Source organism: Podarcis bocagei, assembly GCF_964188305.1.
Source record: "Podarcis bocagei genome assembly, chromosome: 4".
NCBI classification, from domain to species: Eukaryota; Metazoa; Chordata; class Lepidosauria; order Squamata; family Lacertidae; genus Podarcis; species Podarcis bocagei.
This window is the reverse complement of record NC_138128.1, coordinates 82,745,648-82,765,052: the sequence shown is the minus strand read 5'-3', so window position 1 is coordinate 82,765,052 and position 19,405 is coordinate 82,745,648.

The following is a 19,405-nucleotide window of genomic DNA, read 5'->3' as shown; positions in this document are numbered from 1 at the left end:
AGAAGGACAGGGTATTACGATTGATGGTGTCAAAGGCCTTAGTCAGGTCAATGAATGCCATATACAGGGGTTGGTTTTGCTCTCTGCATTTTTCTTGAAGCTGTCCACTGTCACCCTAGAAGTTTTAAACCATTTTGGGATGCAGGAAGGGTTGCCTCAGATATTGTAAACCCTCACCGTGATCACTTCCCACCCAGAAACCTATGTCCCCACTGTGGAAGGACGTGTGGATCCAGAACTGGCCTCCACAGTCACTTACAGACTCACGTTTAAAACCATGTTTATTGAAGACAATCTTACTCTGCTACGAGTGATCGCCAAAGTAGAAGATGATCCTTAGCATGCTCCTTGTCAAGTTATGGAAGCAGAAACCCAAAAGGAGAGGTAAAAAGGTAAATTTTAAAAAAATGCAGCTTCTAGATTTCAGCTAGTTTATAATAATCAGGAAGATCACGGTGCAATTGCAGATTACAAAAAAACAAAACAAAAACCAGAACAAATATTTTAAATGGCAATATTCCTAGATAGCCTTGTCATTTCTATGCTTTGTCATCCCCCCTTTTCTTTGTATCCTACACTCTTCTTTTCTCCCTTCTAATGTTTCCTGACCTTTTATATTCATAATATAATTTGCTCCCCCTCAAAAATTCTTTGTGAATATTGATTTCATGTATTCTCCAGATGTTCTTGCAATACTTCCCATATGCCAGATTATTCATCATCCTATGGAAGTTGAATACAACTGGGATTGTGAAATGGGGGAGGGACATTTTCATTCCAGCTCAAGTATTAGCCAATGAAAACCTACTATCTATAAGTTCTGATCAAATATTGTCAATTCAAGCCAAACGGGGTTGACATGGCAGGGATCAGGACCAAGTCCTGAAGTTCATAGTATCTTTCATATGTTGTAAATCAGTACATGAACATGTTGGCTTTTATAATAATGAAGGCAACAAATTCTGTGAATCTCAGATATCTCAAACTCTTCATTATCTGCATTTGTCTATCCTCTCTTACCAAAAAAAGGACCCAATAGATGTTCCTATTAATGTAACCATTTGATGATGCAAATTCATATTGCTGACCACTCTGCCTATCCATAATTGATGAATCAGTAAAGTATTATGCTGGTTTTTATTGGACTTCCAAGGATTTTATAGTGTAATGAATTGTACTGGGGTTTTTAAGGTATACGTTGCCTCAGGTGTCTTTGGGATAGAAACAAACCATAAATCCTATACATAATAAATAAATCTGCAGAAAACTCACCCGGTAAGCTTTGACAGCTTATGCACATTGGATGAGCTCCAAGCAAGTCAAACTCAGAGGAGAAGAATGAAGTTACTTCAATACATTGATTTCAAAGGGTCTACACCGTGACTAACATTGATTACCACCAACGGCATCTTGAATGAATGCACAGTGAGATGTGATTTCAGAATACCAGGTTATGTTGCACCATAATGCAGTGATGGGTAGGCCTGGCACAAGCCCTAATGTAACCTGCAGGATTGCTTTTCCCCAACCATGCCCATCTGTCCCACACCTGGTGTCATACATGACATCAGGTGCAGGGAAAGTGGAGCTGAAGTTGCCTTAAAGTATGCTCCTGACTGAATTGTCAAGGGAAGCTTGCTGTCACCACCAATCAGCTGATGTGCTTGATGCCTGTTGGCTTGGCTACGGAAATATGTTCCCCATGGGTCATTTCATTGCACAGCCAATACCTGCAGAAATCAGACTTGAAGTCCCTGCCTATAATCTAATAGGCAGCAGCTTCAAGGCTCAGCTGATAATCAGCGCTTCAGTGCATCACATACAACTCTTTGCAAGCCCGGCAAGTAGTGCTCTGAAATCCTAATGACCAAGTGGATAGCTCAGTCGGTTGCAGGTTTGATCCCCATATGGGACATCTGCATATTCCTGCATTGCAGGGGCTTGGACTGGATGATTCTCAAGGTCCCTTCTGAATCTACAATCTATGATACTATGCTTGTGTGGTGTCCTTATGATGTCAAGTGATTTACAGGTGAGTAACCCTGTCATCCTGTCAAATTGGCCTATGAGTAATAGGGGAGATGAAAATCTGGCCTGCCAACCAGATCCAGTTTCCTACCCCTGCCCCAACGCATTTCAAACAAGCACAATAGAAACAATGTCATAACACAGCAAAACAATAACCCAGTAACAATTTCACAATAACGTAGCAAAGCAATAGCAAACATAACATATGAAAAAAGAAACAGATTTCCGTACTATCAATAGCCAGATTACGGAAAAAACGGAAAGCATCCAATAGCAAAAATAACAATAGGGCTTCACAATTTCACCTCAGTGTTAAAAGCCTCCCTCCTGTGGTGATGCTCACAGACCCTTTCCTGCAGCCACTTGCAAGACTGCCCCCAAGGGCAAGGGGAACTCAACAGCTGGTCAGGGTGCTGCCAGGAGCTTCCTTCCTCAGAGAAGAAGAAGAAGAAGAGTTTGGATTTGATATCCTGCTTTATCACTACCCGAAGGAGTCTCAAAGCGGCTAACATTCTCATTTCCCTTCCTCCCCCACAACAAACACTCTGTGAGAAGGCACACTTCAGAGAAGGTCACCCAGCAGCTGCAGGTGGAGGAGCGGGGAAGCGAACCCGGTTCCCCAGATTACAAGTCCACTGCTCTTAACCACTACACCACACATGACACTGAGGGGTAAAGATGGTCCAAAATAGCAGCAGTGGTGGGAGGAGGAGGAAGGGAAGGGAAGGGAGGAAAAGCTAATAAGGGCAGAGGAAGAGGAAAAGAAAGGGGGACAAAGAAGGAAGGGAGCAAGCAGCTGTCTCAGGTTACATTCTGTTTCCCAGGCATAGAGCCATAGTATCAGCCAAAACTGATAAAAGGAATAATCATTCCTCACTCTCACTTTAGAATTGGGAATAGTGATTAGAGTCAGACATAGATAGATTGTTGTAGATCCCTGTCTCTCTCTCTGTGTATATAAATTATAAAATTGTGACCCTGATGTAATCTACATAGCTTGCTTAGCATTTTCTTTTGGGGTTTGTGGTTGATGAAGCAAGAAAGGAAAGCAAGAACTATCCGAAGCTAGACCGTTTTGAAATTACAGTTACATATGCTTACACAGACATGAAGAATGCAGTTCAGAAAATGCTCCCGTCTGTAGAACAGTATTTATCTTTTCAATGTGCAGCAGACGTCTTGGTCAGATTTTTATTCTGTCTTCATCACTCAACATCAGCGTGCTGCGTTAAGTGAGCCTGTCTTCATTTTTGAGTACTTTCTGCCTCCCTGGGTCGAGGAGCTTTTAGTATGCTGACTGAGCTTCCATCAGAAATCTGAGCAGGTTAATATGTGACACCGATATCTCTGCCACTCTGGGGTGTTTAGAAAATGGGTCTAGGTTCAGTAGGCTGTAAAGCAAAAAGAAATTGTCAGAAAAACAAAGAAAGCAGAAATCTTCTGCTGCAGGGGGCAGCTTCACATTCTTGGAGCTGAGTTAAATTCCATGGAATTTAAAGTCTTCCATGGATAAGTCTGCATTACAGCTACCATATGAAAGCCACCTTAGGGCTCATGCACACTTCCAGTTGTGCAGCACTTTTACGAAAAGGTCTGGGATTTCTAGATCCAGATCCAAGTGGGGGATTTTTTTTTGTCCCTGAGCTTTCCCCAGGGGGAAAAAATGTTAAACCAACATATCAGACAAGGGACAAAAAGCAAAAAGCAACACTTATACACAGACCTGGGGCAGATCTGCACTCATGGTTTTTAACATTAAAGAAGGGTTAAAGAATGGTTTTGCTAACCATATGGCCACATGACATCCTACTTGGAACGGTCATAATGTGTTATTAAAATGTGACACCAGAGAGTGATGGAGACTCTTGTTTCCAATTCTTTGAAAATCCATACAGGGTCTATTCTCGAACTGCTGTCATATACATGGCTGTGAAAAGTATAGGTAAAGGGACCCCTGATCATTAGGTCCAGTCGTGACCGACTCTGGGGTTGCGGCCCTCATCTCGCTTTATTGGCCGAAGGAGCCAGCGTACAGCTTCCGGGTCATGTGGCTAGCATGACTAAGCTGCTTCTGGCAAACCAGAGCAGTGCACGAAAACGCCGTTTACCTTCCCGCCAGAGCGGTACCTATTTATCTACTTGTACTTTGATGGGAGCTCACCCCGTCACGGGGATTCGAACCACCGACCTTCTGATCGGCAAGTCCTAGGCTCTGTGGTTTAACCCACAGCGCCACCCGCGTCCCTGATGTAAAAAGTATACTCTCTATCAAACATGTGTCTCATTCTCCATATATCTATCAGAGTGATGGAGAGCAACCAGCAGTAGGGAGACAGCATTTGGATGGAGGTAACAAACACTTCATTTTACAGGTACGCCCTGTGATGTTTTAGAACAATATATCTAATATCGTTCTAATAACGTTAAGCAGGTCAGTGTAGATCCAGCCCTGGACCCATGCCTGGAGAGTGTGGCCCCAAGGAAAGTGTGGATGAGAGCCCTCAGTTTAAAAACTTGTTTTTGCGGTACTCTTTACCATGTGGTGAGCTGCTTCTGGGTGGCAACTCGGACAGCCTTCTGCACTAGCTTCTCTCATGGCCAGCCTGCAGAGTGGGGCCATTGCATATAAACAGTTATAGGATAATCACTGTTATATACATCAATTTAAAGCTAAGTGGAGATAGCCCTTCTTTCAGGTGAAAGCTTGCTGGGGAAGGGAAACCTCTGGGTGCAGGGTGAGAATAGAATGAAAGGTCTAGTCATATGTTTCATGTAGTTTCCCTCCTTCTTTGCAGGACTGGCAGTATCCTAATCCGGGGTTCTTGCTTGGGTTCTTTGATGGCTGGTGGACACATCAAAGCCTGATTTCCACCCCACGCTTGGCATTTGGAATTACTACTCACAGGGCGAGGGATTCTGACAGTCTTTACACCTTCATCAATGCCCCCCACCTCCCTGAACATTGAACAGGGACGTGAACAATTTTCGTGCAATGATGTCATTCCACATGCCAAACTGGTAGGGATCATTACCGTGAAGAGATCCCTGTCACTTGCATCTCGTCGCAGGAATGGTAAGGTGGCAACCAGCACAAAACCCTCATTGTGCCATTGTTGGAGTGGCATACAAAGGATGAACAAGTTAAATCTGTGATGATAGATTGGGCAAGAGATGTTGGACATAACATAATGTTTGAAGACTTGGAAAGGTTGTGGAGGAAAGGGGTCAGGTTCACTGCATGTACGGTGTTAAAGGAAAATGTTATGAAAATGATGTATAGATGGTACTTAACCCCTGTAAAACTAGCAAAGATACACCACAAGAGTGATAATCTATGTTGGAAATGTAAAGAAAAAGAAGGTACCTTTTAGCATATGTGGTGGACATGTCCCAAGGTGAAAGACTTCTGGGAAAAGATTTATAATGAATTGAAAAAAATGTTGAAATATACATTTATTAAGAAACCAGAAGCCTTTCTACTTGGAATAACAGGTCTGGAATTGCCCAAGAAAGATGTCAGATTGATTTTGTATGCCACAACTGAAGCTAGAATTTTGTTGGCCAGAAATTGGAAATTACAAGAAGTACCAACAGTGGAAGAATGGCAGATGAAAATGATGGACTTTTGGGAGCTAGCTGACCTGACCGGAAGAGTCCACGACCAGAAGGAGGTGGGGTACCAAGAGGGATGGAAGAAATTTAAAGACTATTTAGTTAAATATGCTAAGATAACTTAAATGGAATTACTTGCGAGCATCAGATTGGCCTAGGATTTAAATAAGTGATGTAGAATATTATGGTTAAAAAAATGAAAAGAAAGAAAGATGTTAATTGACTAAGTAAATTTTATGTGAAAATAGTTTTGGAAAACTGCTACAATGATTTATATGGAAATTCAGCCAGGGGGACTCGAGGAAGTCACCTAACAATGTTAACAAAAGTAGAATTATTACACCTAGGATAAATGTTTATTTGTTTGTTGATGTTTTCCTTTTACTTGTTTGTTATAAATTTGGGAAATTAATAAATTTTTTTTTGAAAAAACCCCACACAAAATCCTCACTGTGCCATTCTAGACATTCCTTACAAGGCCCTCGCCCCAGGAGGCACTAGGCCTGTCTCTCAGCTGGTCTATGGAATCCAGACTTCCATTCGTGTCCACGAAATAACTTGCTGCTGCCACTTAGTGGTTTACAGAGAGCAGCGGAACTCTCCTTCTATTTACTTGTCGCCATAATTCAAAAGCGCCACATGCAGTGACATCTCTAATCTAGACTCCTCCAGAACACATACATAAATCTGAACATCAGCACATCGATTGATTTATGGAAAACAACACTCAGAACAAATAGTCTTTTAAAAAATAATAAATAGTTTTGCTTCCCCAACCTAGCATGCCTAACTCCCTTCTTACACAGCTAACAGAATCCCCAGCCTTTTCCCTATGCCCTCATTCTCTGTGTGTGTGTCATTCACTTCCCTCTCTCTGCCAGTTGCTCTTCTCAACTGACTCTCTCCACCTGCCACTCATTCTGACTCCACCCATTACCCCATCACACCTGTCAATCATTTTTGTACTCATTCTTCTCTTACACTCGCTTTCCCTGTTGCCACACTCATGTCTGAACCTGAGTTTTCACATCCTCCGTGGTGAGACGCACAGGCTGTGTCAACAGGTGTGAATTTCTCACAAGCATTTCTTTTAGATGAAACAGAGTACTGCAGACATAGGAGGCACAAGTCATTTGTAGTTCCTATTCCCAGCATGCAACTCTGCCATGGCACCTCGACCAAAAGCAAGTGAATAAGCAAATTCGGAATTATTATTATCAGTACTTTTTTTCTTTAAAAAAATGTTTAGGGGTACTCTCATTTTGACTCAATAAAATCACCATTTTATACTTCAAATCGGGAAAAATAAATACAGTAAATGGACAAAAGTACAAAGATTCACAAAATGTTTAGGGGTATGTGTACCCCTGTGTCTCCCCAGAAAAAAGCACATTATTGCATGTTGAAGTCCCCAAGCCACCCCAATAACTCACACATCACACATAATTTTTGTTTAAGGTTTTTGGCATAATTTTGGCCACAACTTTATTTAAATACATAACTGTGAGTGGTTGCTTAGGCATTGGTTCTGACTATCTTTCCTTGCCCCAGGGACAGAACTGACTTCTGGATTCCAGCGGAAGCCAGTCAGGGAAAACAATATTGGGGAGAAATGAAGCTGGGCACCAGACCCTCACCTCTCCCTGCATGCTCCCAGAGGCTTGTGCTGCCCAAGCCATTGGGCTTGTGCCAGGGACTTGGATTAAAGCATGGCAAGCCCCTGGATTCCTTTAACAGAATTCCCTTGCAACACCAGCATTGGAGGGGTAGGCACTTACCCCTCCACCAGCCAATTTTTCAACCAATGCCTAACCACAAACCTTACAAGTTGTGACGATTTGCTATGCAGTAGGCAAAAAACCAAATGGCTCCAGCCAATCAGAAAAAATGGACAAAATTCCTACCAAGCCCCTGCCCCAAAAGCAGGTGACCCCATGACAGGCATAGCAAGGTCAAGTGCAAAATCCCCAGTTCACGGAGGGTGATCCGGTGCACGCAGCAAAAGAGAAAACCCAAAGCTGTGTGCCCAATATTTAAAACCTTTGAGCCCAACCCACAAATTGGCAACATTGAAATCTCCTCAAAAACACAAGTACCCAATCACAGCTTGTGGCCATCCAAACAGATCGGCCCAGCAACAGTGGGGTGGCTTGCTAGACCCCACTGCAACACATGCTCTCTATTAAGGAGAACACACATCATTATTATTATTATTATTATTATTATTATTATTATTATTATTATTATATTTCTCAGGTGCTGTATAGACAACAGCTGTTCCCAATTGATTCAACAACGCTTGCTTTTCATACCAGGTGCCAGGTGCCAGGGTGAGAATGCTGTAGTAATTGAAGTAAACACCAATTCATAGTGTCTCTCTTTGATACATGCATTTTTAGCTCACAGAACTTTGGCCTCTTTGAATTATTATCATGTTTCTCTGTACTTTCATTGCCTAGTTTTACTCCTCTCCCATTTGCACAATCATAAACATTTCCATCCCCATCCCTTAAGGATGAATTATCCCAAACCAGACACTCCTCAGCTTCTGGCGGCTTTCCCCAACAATCAGTTTAGAAGCTGCACTGTTGATCCTTTTTGTTGTATGGGTGGCTTTAATTATTTTGTTTGCTACCCTGTCCAAAGATATTTTACTGTGCATTTTACTGTAGTAGTTTGGCAGAGCCTTGTGATGCCCAATATACTGTATTAACAGGTGGGGCTTATGCATGCTGAGATAAAGCAATATGTTCTTAAATGAAGGATTCTGCAGCACATTAATATGTTAAAATCTACTAAAAAGCATGGCATGGGCAGAATTCCACACTAAGGAAATTGATAGTTCTAGAAAGCGGCTTACCCTCCTCCCTTTCAGTACTTTACTACACACAAATGTATAGGCAGATTACAACTCACCAGCATTATTAACAATGGGAGGGTGGTGCATAACTTGCAATAACATTGGAATAACTTGCAGGCAAGTAAGGTAAAGGTAAAGGACCCCTGGATGGTTAGGTCCAGTCAAAGGCATCTATGGGGTTGTGGCGCTCATCTCGCTTCAGGCTAAGGGAGCCAGCATTTGTCCACAGACAGCTTTCCGGGTCATGTGGCCAGCAGGACTAAACCGCTTCTGGTGCAACAGGACACTGTGATGGAAACCAGAGCACATGGAAACACTGTTTACCTTCCTGCCTCAGTGGTACCTTTTTTTCTACTTGTACTGGCGTGCTTTGAAAAAACTAGGTTGGCAGGAGCTGGGACAGAGCAATGGGAGCTCACCCCATTGTGAGGGTTCGAACTTCTGACCTCAGGCTCAGTGGTTTAGACCACAGCACCACCCACTAGTATTGGGGGAATGAGACCAGTAGTGCAGCTAGATGTGGATTTTGGAGTTAAAGTCCAAGACATCTCAGCCCAGAGGGAACACAAATGATCATCCAGACTGTTGCCACTTTCACCAGTCACCACAGATAGGCCCTGCTTCAGGACCCAGGCCAACACAGGTATGCTGGGCCACCCACAAGGAATGATGCTGTTACCTCAAAAATTATTTTTCTTGTAACAACAACAGCAGCATTTTTTGGCTGAGGGCTGCTGGTTAGGGCTATATATGGCTCAGATGCCCATTTTATTATTTTGACTTAAAATATATATTATCCCTTTTTACAACAAAATCATGCTTATCTCCAGCTACGGTAAATATGTTTAGCATCAGTCAGCAGAGGCAAACTTCAATTTCTTCCAAAGAGATTATTTATTGCCTTCCACATATGTCCCATGGTGACAATAAAAACAGCTTAAAACAGTTACAGAAATAACAGATGATTTTAAAAAACAATACAAAATGGACACCTCTTGCAGAGACCCAGCTGCCAAAGGATTGGCAGAACCAAAATGTCTTCAATTGTTTCAATTGTTTCCAAGCGGTGCCAATAGTGTGCATAGTTTAAATGAGTTAAAATGTGAAACAGCCTGGGTTCTTTTTGAGTATTTGTTTTCTTTCTTTTAAAGAATGGGTGCGGCAAAGTGTTTTGTTTGTTCTTTCATTGCTCTAGCACATCAGGAAAATGGAAGCAGCTGTAAATGACCATGTAAAGTCCCCCCCCACCGTCCCCCAAGACCATAAACTCCAGAGTCTAAAATAACTGCATGGACCACTGAACAAGCTGTAGATCAGGCATGCACTGATTCCCCATTGTAAACAATGTACTTCATTTTCCAGCAGTACCCACAGAAGAACAAATTGTGACCCAGATGTTTAGGATCCAATCCAAATAACTTTATTGTACTAGCCATTGGCCATGACAAATCTGAATCAAGAATAAATACAAGAAGAAGGGGTGTCACACCACAAATAATGGTCTCTGTTTAGATCTCTATGTCTTCCTTTCAGATCACTGCTATATTGTCCAGGGTCTTCTTTCTGATCTGTTTGGCCGCCAAGGCAAAAAGGGCGACTTTATGCATCACTGAAACATTTCCATTGCTGAGAAGCCATAGGACCTTCTCTGTGGGGAAGAGACATCTTTCCTGTATGGACGGTAAGATGAGAAGTCACCTCCTGGGTCCATTGTATAGTTGGCAATGTAGTTAACAGTGCAAGATGTCTTCCATATCAGTGGGAACAGGGACAAACTTTGGTCTTTCTGATTTCAGCAGCACTCTTTGCAAGGCTAAAATTCCCCTCCCTGACCTCTTGCCTTCTCTTCTGCTCAATTCACTAGGTCATAGTTGCTGTGGCGCTCCCTAGCCTTGGCACCCAGTGCGGCAGAACCGTTCATGCTGCCCTAAATCCACCTCTTTTCCTGAACTTTCCCTAGATTTCTGATCAAAACACGCATGCTTCTCAAGCGTTGCATAAGGTAGGGTTAAGCCAGTTTCAGACCATTAAGCACACCTATTATAAAGGAACTGCTCTGAGGTTGTTGTTTTTCTTACAGCCAAGGGATATAAAAATTCACTGAAACATTTACATCTCTAAGAAGCCATAGGACCTTCTGTGCCAGGGAGAGACATCTTTCCTTTACAGATGGTAGGGTGAGAAATCACCTCCTGGGTCCAATGTATAGTGGGCAATATAGTAAACAGTGCAAGATGTCTTCCACCTGTGGTTGCCCACATATGCAGAGTCCCTCTTCATTATGGTACCCTGTTGTACCCTGTTCTAGGACAGCAGAGGGCAGAGCTTGAAAATGCAGCCTAGGAAAAGCAAATCTTAGCGAGGCTGGCCGAAGATTCGACAAGTAACTGGCTCTAAACTGGACTGTTTTTAGAAGGGGGTGTTTACATTGTAGAGTAACATGCAGCAACCAGCTCTAAGCCTTTGGAATTGCACAGGGTAGGAAATTTGCCTAGACAACTAGTAAAAACGTAACTGCATCTCGTTTCTTATTTTGTGTTACCATTTTAGTTGTGTGTGGTGTGGTTGGCAGACGGAGGGCTGAGAGAAATCCACTGGTAAACTTCTTAAGTGATTTTCAGTAGATTGACAAGGATTCTGACACCCAGCTGTTTAACAAGAGCAAGAACAAAGACGCTTCCCTCTTTAAATGAGGCTACCAAAATGAAAAAACCCTGTGGGGATAACCAGAAGTGGCTTTTTGTGTAGACGGTGAGCTCAGGTTTGGCACTGCAAGTAAATTCCTGGCCTCTGTTCCTTAATTCTAAGTATGTATCTACCTCCGAAGCCACTATTGCATCCGACTCTGCTTAGTAGACTTCAGGGTTCTAATAAAAATATATCAAAGTAGATCTTGCAAGCATGAAGTCTCTCTCCCACCGCCTTGCTACCTGAGATTCAGGTTGGATTTATTTTCTACTCCATGCGTAAGAATCAATGTTGAACATCCCCCAGGAATTATAGGTTCAGCTGAAACCTTTTCCGTAACTCCTGTTCTGATTTATTTTATATATGGTTCATGACAGTTGAAGGGTGAAAAGTTGAAAGCCGGTATCAGTTCCTCCAAAATAGGCATGGCCGGGGGAGGGTAGATGATATGTGTATTCCCTGCAGCAGATCCGACCTTAAACAAAATATTTCTACCCATTTGCTGAAGTGTTTGCCATTTCAATTTGGAACCGGGTGGGATGTTAAAAAGCTCTGGCTGTGGCCACGTGTGCTCATTAAAGATCCCCATGGCACTTTTGGAACAGATGAAACCAAATTCTAGCGAGAGCTTTCTATTTTGTCTACCCAAATCCCCATTGGCTTTTAAAGTGGATAAGCTGTTCTTCAGCATCGCTCCTGAGAAACCCTTGTTAACCTAGCAAGATGACAGGGAATATTGCTGCTTGTAGCTCACACGGAAATAAATACATTGGATAAAACAATGTGGTGCAGCCATTTCACCCCATGCCATATAGCCCCAAATCTGCAAGTAGTTTGATCATACTGTTGCATTCAGTGGGTGTGTTCAGATAATGCGGCACAGACTCTTTTCTCCTCGCCTTCCTTTTTATGTGCTTCTGGGCCTGCTCTCCAGCTCATTTCCTCACTCCCCCCCCTCCACCCCTCGCAGGGCAGCAGTGATAGAGGGGGAATGCAAGCCTGAGGCAGTCTCTCAACCTCTCTTCAGGTAGAATCCCATTTACAACATGTTTAATCCACTTTCCCCATGAAAGTCACTTCTGTCAATACAAAGTGTACAGCCACCATATGAAAAACAATGTAGTCGCAGAATCTTAAGATCTATATCTGTCCAGTACAGTGGTACCTCAGGTTAAGTATTTAATTCATTTTGGAGGTCCGTACTTAACCTGAAACTGTTCTTAACCTGAAGCACCACTTTAGCTAATGGGGCCTCCTGCTGCTGCCGCGCCACCAGAGCACGATTTCTGCTCTTAACCTGAAGCACTATTTCTGGGTTAGCAGAGTCTGTAACCTGAAGCATATGTAACCTGAAGCGTATGTAACCTGAAGTACCACTGTACCTTTCAAAGACAGGGAGAGCTCAACTTGTAGAGCCACCTCAGGGTCATGGGTTCAAGCTTCACCTTATACTTATATGCAACAGTAGCTGCAAGGCTATTGATTGCGAAAAATTGGAAAAGTGGTATTGTACCGACAAAAACAGAGTGGCTTGCCAAATTATTGGAGTACTACAATATATCCAAAACAATGGGAGAAATTGGAAGGATCTCAAAAGAGAAGATAGATAGCGACTGGAAGGTGTTTAAAAGATACTAGCAAAACCATATCGAAAAATCAAAACTCCTATTAGAATAAACAAGTTCCATTTCAAATACTGAAATACTAAATAAAATGGATAACAATGTGTAATAGAAAAAGAAGTATGAAATTAGGTTAAAGGTGTGTGAAAGAAAGTAATAGAAGTGGAAAGAAATTGCAATTGAGTAGACTGGAAGTCAAACACAAAGGTGGGGTGAGGGGTGGTGGATAGTGATGGGAAAATGAATTATTTGTGGGATTGAGTGTAGGTATGTTTGAACACTTTTAAGGATTGTATGAAATGTATGCTTGTATATTTGTAATATATGTGTATTAATGCTGAAATAAAATTTAAAATAAAATAATTAAAAAATAAAAATAAAAAAGCTTCACATGGGGGTTGGAGTAGATGACCCCATGGTCCCTTCCAACTTTACAATTCTAAGATTCTATGAATTTAAGAACATCTCTTCAAATATACGCTGTTGATACATGTTGGCAAAATATCTGAGATTTTCCTGTATTTTTGGGGGGGTGCTAAATTTTGACTCGCTTCACTCTGAGGTTTTCTGCTGCACAGAGTGGGCCCTTAACATACAAATGAGGCCTTCTAAGGACTGTCACCATGCTGTCCATTACATACGATCGTGGCTCTCTGTCCTACTGGACAAAAGATTGTTCTGGTGGAAGTGCTGTCCAGTCCAAATCTAGTTTAACTATAAAGAACCAACCATAAGGAGAACTATGCAGCAAACTGAGCAAACATTCAAGTCAAGTGATCATAGTCTGCCCCACCATGGTGAGATGTGTTGTAATTTCTATTTAAATCATAGTACAGTGGTACCTCAGGTTAAGTACTTAATTCATTCCAGAGGTCCGAACTTAACCTGAAACTGTTCTTAATCTGAAGCACCACTTTAGCTAATGGGGCCTCCTGCTGCTGCTGCGCCGCCGGAGACCGATTTCTGTTCTCATCCTGAAGCAAAGTTTCTCATCCTGAAGCAACCGATTTCTGTTCTCACCCTGTTCTGTTCTCATCCTGAAGCAAAGTTCTTAACCTGAAGCACTATTTCTGGGTTAGCGGAGTCTGTAACCTGAAGCATATGTAACCTGAAGTGCATGTAATCTGAGGTACCACTGTAATTTTATCTAAATTTGCATCTATGTGTATAAATTAGCATTTGCATGTTTTATGCAAATCTGTTCCCTCTTTTGTCTTCTTTTGTGCATATGTGATGCATTCATCCTTTTTGGTGATGCAAAAGAAGCCACCCTGCTATACGCCAGCATTCTAGTTTATAATAATTAATAATAATAATTTCTTATTTGTACCCCGCCCATCTGGCTGGGTTGCCCCAACCACTCTGGGCGGCTTCCAATAAAGATTAAAAATACATTAAAATGTCACACATTAAAAACGTCACTAAACATTTAGCATTTAGTCTAATGTATCCTTTCCATGGTAGCTCACTGTCAGGAGTGTGTGTAGGTTGTGTGAGTGTGTATGATGGATACAGTGATTAATTGCTATTGTCCACTGTTGTGAACCCAAGAATGGACCTACTGCCTAGTTAGCACCGGAGACGCTGTTCAGTTACCAATTCATGGAGAAAATGGATGTGTAAACAAACAAAAAATGCCCTGCATGAATCTATAACCTATTTTATATCATTCTAAATTAATGCTCTATCTTGGGTTGTCCAAACATTTCAAATTATAAAAAGGCACAATGTAAGTGTAATTTCTCCACCATGACCATTAGGAAATATAGATTGTCCTTCCTTTAAATCAGAATAATTGGATTAGGAAGCTGGCTATGCGAATGCAATAACTAACTGTACTCTAATGCAATTTCTTCCCCAAGCTGCTGCCTGCCTCACACACCACCACAGAGATTTATCAAGGAAATTTCCTCACTCTTAACTGCAAGAGATGCGATTTTTCTTGCTTTCACAAATGCCTACACATTTTGAATTTGGTTCTCCCATTTCATCAGCGGACACAGAGCTGTGGTTCTTTTTGCTCTTATCTTTAAGCCTCCTGTAAAAACCAATTCCTTTTGTTGCCTTTTTTATGCCTTGCTTTCACAGCTAAAATAAAACCTTAATATTGGCTCTTTATTTGTTTTAAACATAGTGTTTTATTCAATGAGTGTTTCCTCAGACTGTTTGCAGAGCAGCGCACTCTTTAAGGTATATATTTCCATATAGGACTCTCTGTTCTTTATGTTGTTGTTTAGTCGTTTAGTCGTGTCCGACTCTTTGTGACCCCATGGACCAGAGCACGCCAGGCACTCCTGTCTTCCACTGCCTCCCGCAGTTTGATCAAACTCATGCTGGTAGCTTCAAGAACACCATCCAACCATCTCATTCTCTGTCGTCCCCTTCTCCTTGTGCCCTCCATCTTTCCCAACATCAGGGTCTTTTCCAGGGAGTCTTCTCTTCTCATGAGGTGGCCAGAGTATTGGAGCCTCCACTTCAGGGTCTGTCCTTCCAGTGAGCGCTCAGGGCTGATTTCCTTCAGAATAGAGAGGTTTGATCTCCTTGCAGTCCATGGGACTCTCAAGAGTCTCCTCCAGCACCATAATTCAAAAGCATCAATTCTTACTTCCATAGTGTTCTTTATACTACGCACCATCTTTCTCCCCGCATTGCCGCATAAATATGCAGAGATTAAAAAATTATAAACAGTGTATAGGCAGGGACATTTGGATAATAAAAAGTGAAATATTATAATTAAGATCAGGAAAGACAGATACAATACACAACACTAGCATAGCCCCCCAAGAGGAAACACCACTAAAAGAAATACCACCAATTTGCATAAAATCTGCATATGTGGAAGATTGTAACCAGGTGACCTGTGGGCCTGCTTGGTGTCTGCTGTCCAAGTGCTAATTATTGGTGGACAACTTCACGGCCTGCTCTACCCTCTTTTAGTTCTACATTTTTAAACTGGACTTGGATGAGACAGCCCTTCAACAGAAGCAGACTTTGGTAATATAGCACCCTGAACAAGGACAAAATTTGGCACCTTTCCCCCCTCTTGCCTTCCGTTCTGTTCATGCTCTCAAGTGCGCTACGTCATAGTTGCGGCAACTCAAGCACCCATCTGACTGCAACCAAGTACACCTTCCACATCTAAAAAGAATCCCCAGGGTACAACACATTAGAAATATAGAATGTGGCTGTGCAGGATGCTGGCTTGATCGCTGAAGAAGACCAGAGACTTTTAGTTGATCACTCGAAAGTCAAGCGGGCCCAAGAAAAAGCTATGAAATCTGTGGATCAGAAATCTGATTGTCAGAAGGGTGAAATTGACCATGTCATCTTTGACAGCCGCGAAGATACAACTTAAGTTAAGGCAGTTCAGATCAGCAGTTTCCCCAGCATCATCAGAGAACAGCATTCTTCTGTGTGCAGTGAGCCAGGTGGAAGATATCTCCACCACTTCACTCCAGAGAAAGGTTCACAGAGAAGGGGGAAACAGCTGAAGTTATTCTAGGCTATGTCAACAGAAGTATAGTGCTCTGGTAAAAAATAATAATGTACTGCTGTATTCTGCTTTGGTCAGACCACATCTGGAATCCTGTGTACAGTTCTGGGTACCACAATTTAAAAAGGATATTGACAAGATGGAACATGTGCAGAGGAGGGCAACCAAGATGATCAAGGGTCTGGAAACCAAGCTTTATGAAGAACAGCTAAGGGAGTTGTGTATATCTGGTGTGGTAAAGAGGAGACTGAGAGGAAATATGACAGCCATTTTCAAATATCTGAAAGGCTGTTCCACTGAAGATGGAGCAAGCTTGTTTTCTCCTGCTCCAGAGACTAGGACCCAAATCAATGGCTTCAAGAAAGGAGATTCCAGCTTCACATCAGGGAGAACTTTCTGACGGTAAAAGCTGTTTGACAGTTGAATGGACTCCCGCGGAAGATGATGGACTCTGCTTCCTTGGAGGTTTTTAAGGAGAGGTTGGGTGGCCATCTGTCATTGATACTCTGCAACCTAATCCTTGGATCCATTCCTTGGCCTTGGTGTGACAGAATATTGAAAGGCTATTATGGAGATGCTAGGAAATAGGGAAGGCTATGTGTGCATGAGAGAAATAATTCCGCCAATAGACATGAATTCACAGACTAAAGGTAAAGGGACACCTGACCATTAGGTCCAGTCGTGTCTGACTCTGGGGTTGCGGCGCTCATCTCGCTTTATTGGCCGAGGGAGCCAGCGTACAGCTTCCGGGTCATGTGGCCAGCATGACTAAGCCGCTTCTGGTGAACCAGAGCAGTGCACGGAAACGCCGTTTACCTTCCCACCGGAGCAGTACCTATTTATCTACTTGCACTTTCGAACTACTAGGTTGGCAGGAGCAGGAACCGAACAACAGGAACTCACCCTGTCATGGGGATTCGAACCAATGACCTTCTGATCGGCAAGTCCTAGGCTCTGTGGTTTAACCCACAGCACCACCCGCGTCCCCATTCACAGAGTAGCCCAAGCAAAAACAAGTTCCTTACTTTTTCCATGATCTTCTGTGCTCTGGTCCACTTTTGGCTTCCTTTGGTCATCTGGTGGGCCACTGTGACATCAAGATGCTGGACTAGATGTGCCTTTGACCTTATCCATCAAAACTCTTCCTACGTTCTTATAGTAAACCTAAAACATGTCTCCACAATCTAATGGATTGATATAATAAACTGTTATTAACTTCAGTGACTTAATGTACTGAAGTTTATCCAAATGAAGGCAGGCACGTTTATACAAAAAGTGCTGAGTGCTGGTGTATTATTCGGTTAACACAAAGGAAGAGGCAGTGTGCATGGCAGAAGAAGCTGGTTGGGGATTAGGCTGCTTTTGAAATTTGCCATTCAGGAAGCAACTAAAGCAGATATGAGGGACAAAACACAGTGTTTAGTAAGTGGCTGGATTTGCATACCAGTGATGCAACGACATTAAATTCCCTCCTAACATTTTCATGCACTTAAAAAAAAAAATCTAATTACAAATATTACATGATTCTACATAATATGAACTTACTCGTTTGCAGATTTGCATCTGCCCATTTTTAAGTGTGCTGGCAATTAACATGAGTCACCACATTATATTGTTAACTGCTCTAGTAAACAGTGTGCTGTCACTGAGGAATGAAAAATCGTATTCTACGCAGGAATGCAAGTTGAGAAAATCTGGGTAAAATTTGCACGCATACATGAATTTGAATTAGACATTTTTTAAGTGGGGGAAAAAATCCCTTTTCAATATGAGATCAAAGAATCCAGCCACCAATGTACTTAGGGATTTAAAATCCCTAACAGCTGGATCGAGGCGGGTCGGGGCTGCTGATTCTTCGAGATCTGTCAGCAGCTTTCAACATGATCGATCACGAACTCCTGGACCACCGCCTTGCTGACGTGGGGATCCAGGGCACAGTCCTTCAATGGCTGTGCTCATTTCTCTCTGGTTGGGGACAGAGGGTGGCGCTTGGGGGAGAATTGTCATCGCGCCACTCTTTGGTGTGTGGAGTACCTCAGGGTGCGATACTCTCCCCGATGCTTTTCAACATCTTTATGTGCTCCCTCGCCCAGCTTGTCAGGAGTTTTGGGCTGGGTTGCCATCAGTATGCCGATGACACCCAACTCTATCTGTTGATGGATGGCCATCCTGACTCGGCCCCAGACACACTGACCAGATGTTTGGAAGCTGTGGCTGGATGGTTACGTGGGAGCCGGTTGAAGCTAAATCCTTCGAAGACAGAGGTCCTATGGCTGGGACGGGACAATATGGGATGGGGGGGGCAACTCCCATCTCTTGCGGGGGCGCAATTAGTGCCAGCACCGTCTGTTAAGAGTTTGGGTGTAATCTTCGACACCCCCCTTTCCATGGAGGTGCAGATTGCAGCTATAACAAAGGCGGCATTTTTCCATCTCCGCCAAGCTAAGCAGTTGGCTCCTTACCTCTCTCGCCCTGACCTAGCCACTGTGATCCACGCGACGGTCACCTCCAGACTGGATTATTGTAACTCGCTCTACGTGGGGCTGCCCTTGAGACTGACCCAGAAACTCCAGTGGGTACAGAATGCTGCAGCGAGACTCCTTACGGAGTCTTCTCTGCGCGATCACATTCACCCGGTGCTATACCAGCTGCACTGGCTCCCGGTGGAGTACAGGATCAGGTTTAAGGTGCTGGTTTTAACCTTTAAAGCCCTATACGGCCTAGGACCCTCGTACCTACGGGACCGCCTCTCCTGGTATGCCCCACAGAGAAACTTACGGTCTTCAAATAAAAACATCTTGAAGGTCCCAGGCCACAGAGAATTTAGGCTGGCCTCAACTAGAGCCAGGGCTTTTTCGGCTGTGGCTCCGATCTGGTGGAACGCTCTGTCACAAGAGACTAGGGCCCTGCGGGACTTGACATCTTTCCGCAGGGCCTGCAAGACAGAGCTGTTCCACCAGGCCTTTGGTTAGGGCACAGCCTGATTCCCTCCCTCGGCAATCTTCGCGGAGCTCTGGCCCAATGGTTGCCAGTGGCTTGATTTGAATTAATTTTATAATGAATGATTTTAGAGTGTTGTTTGTGCTGTACTTTTGTACTGTT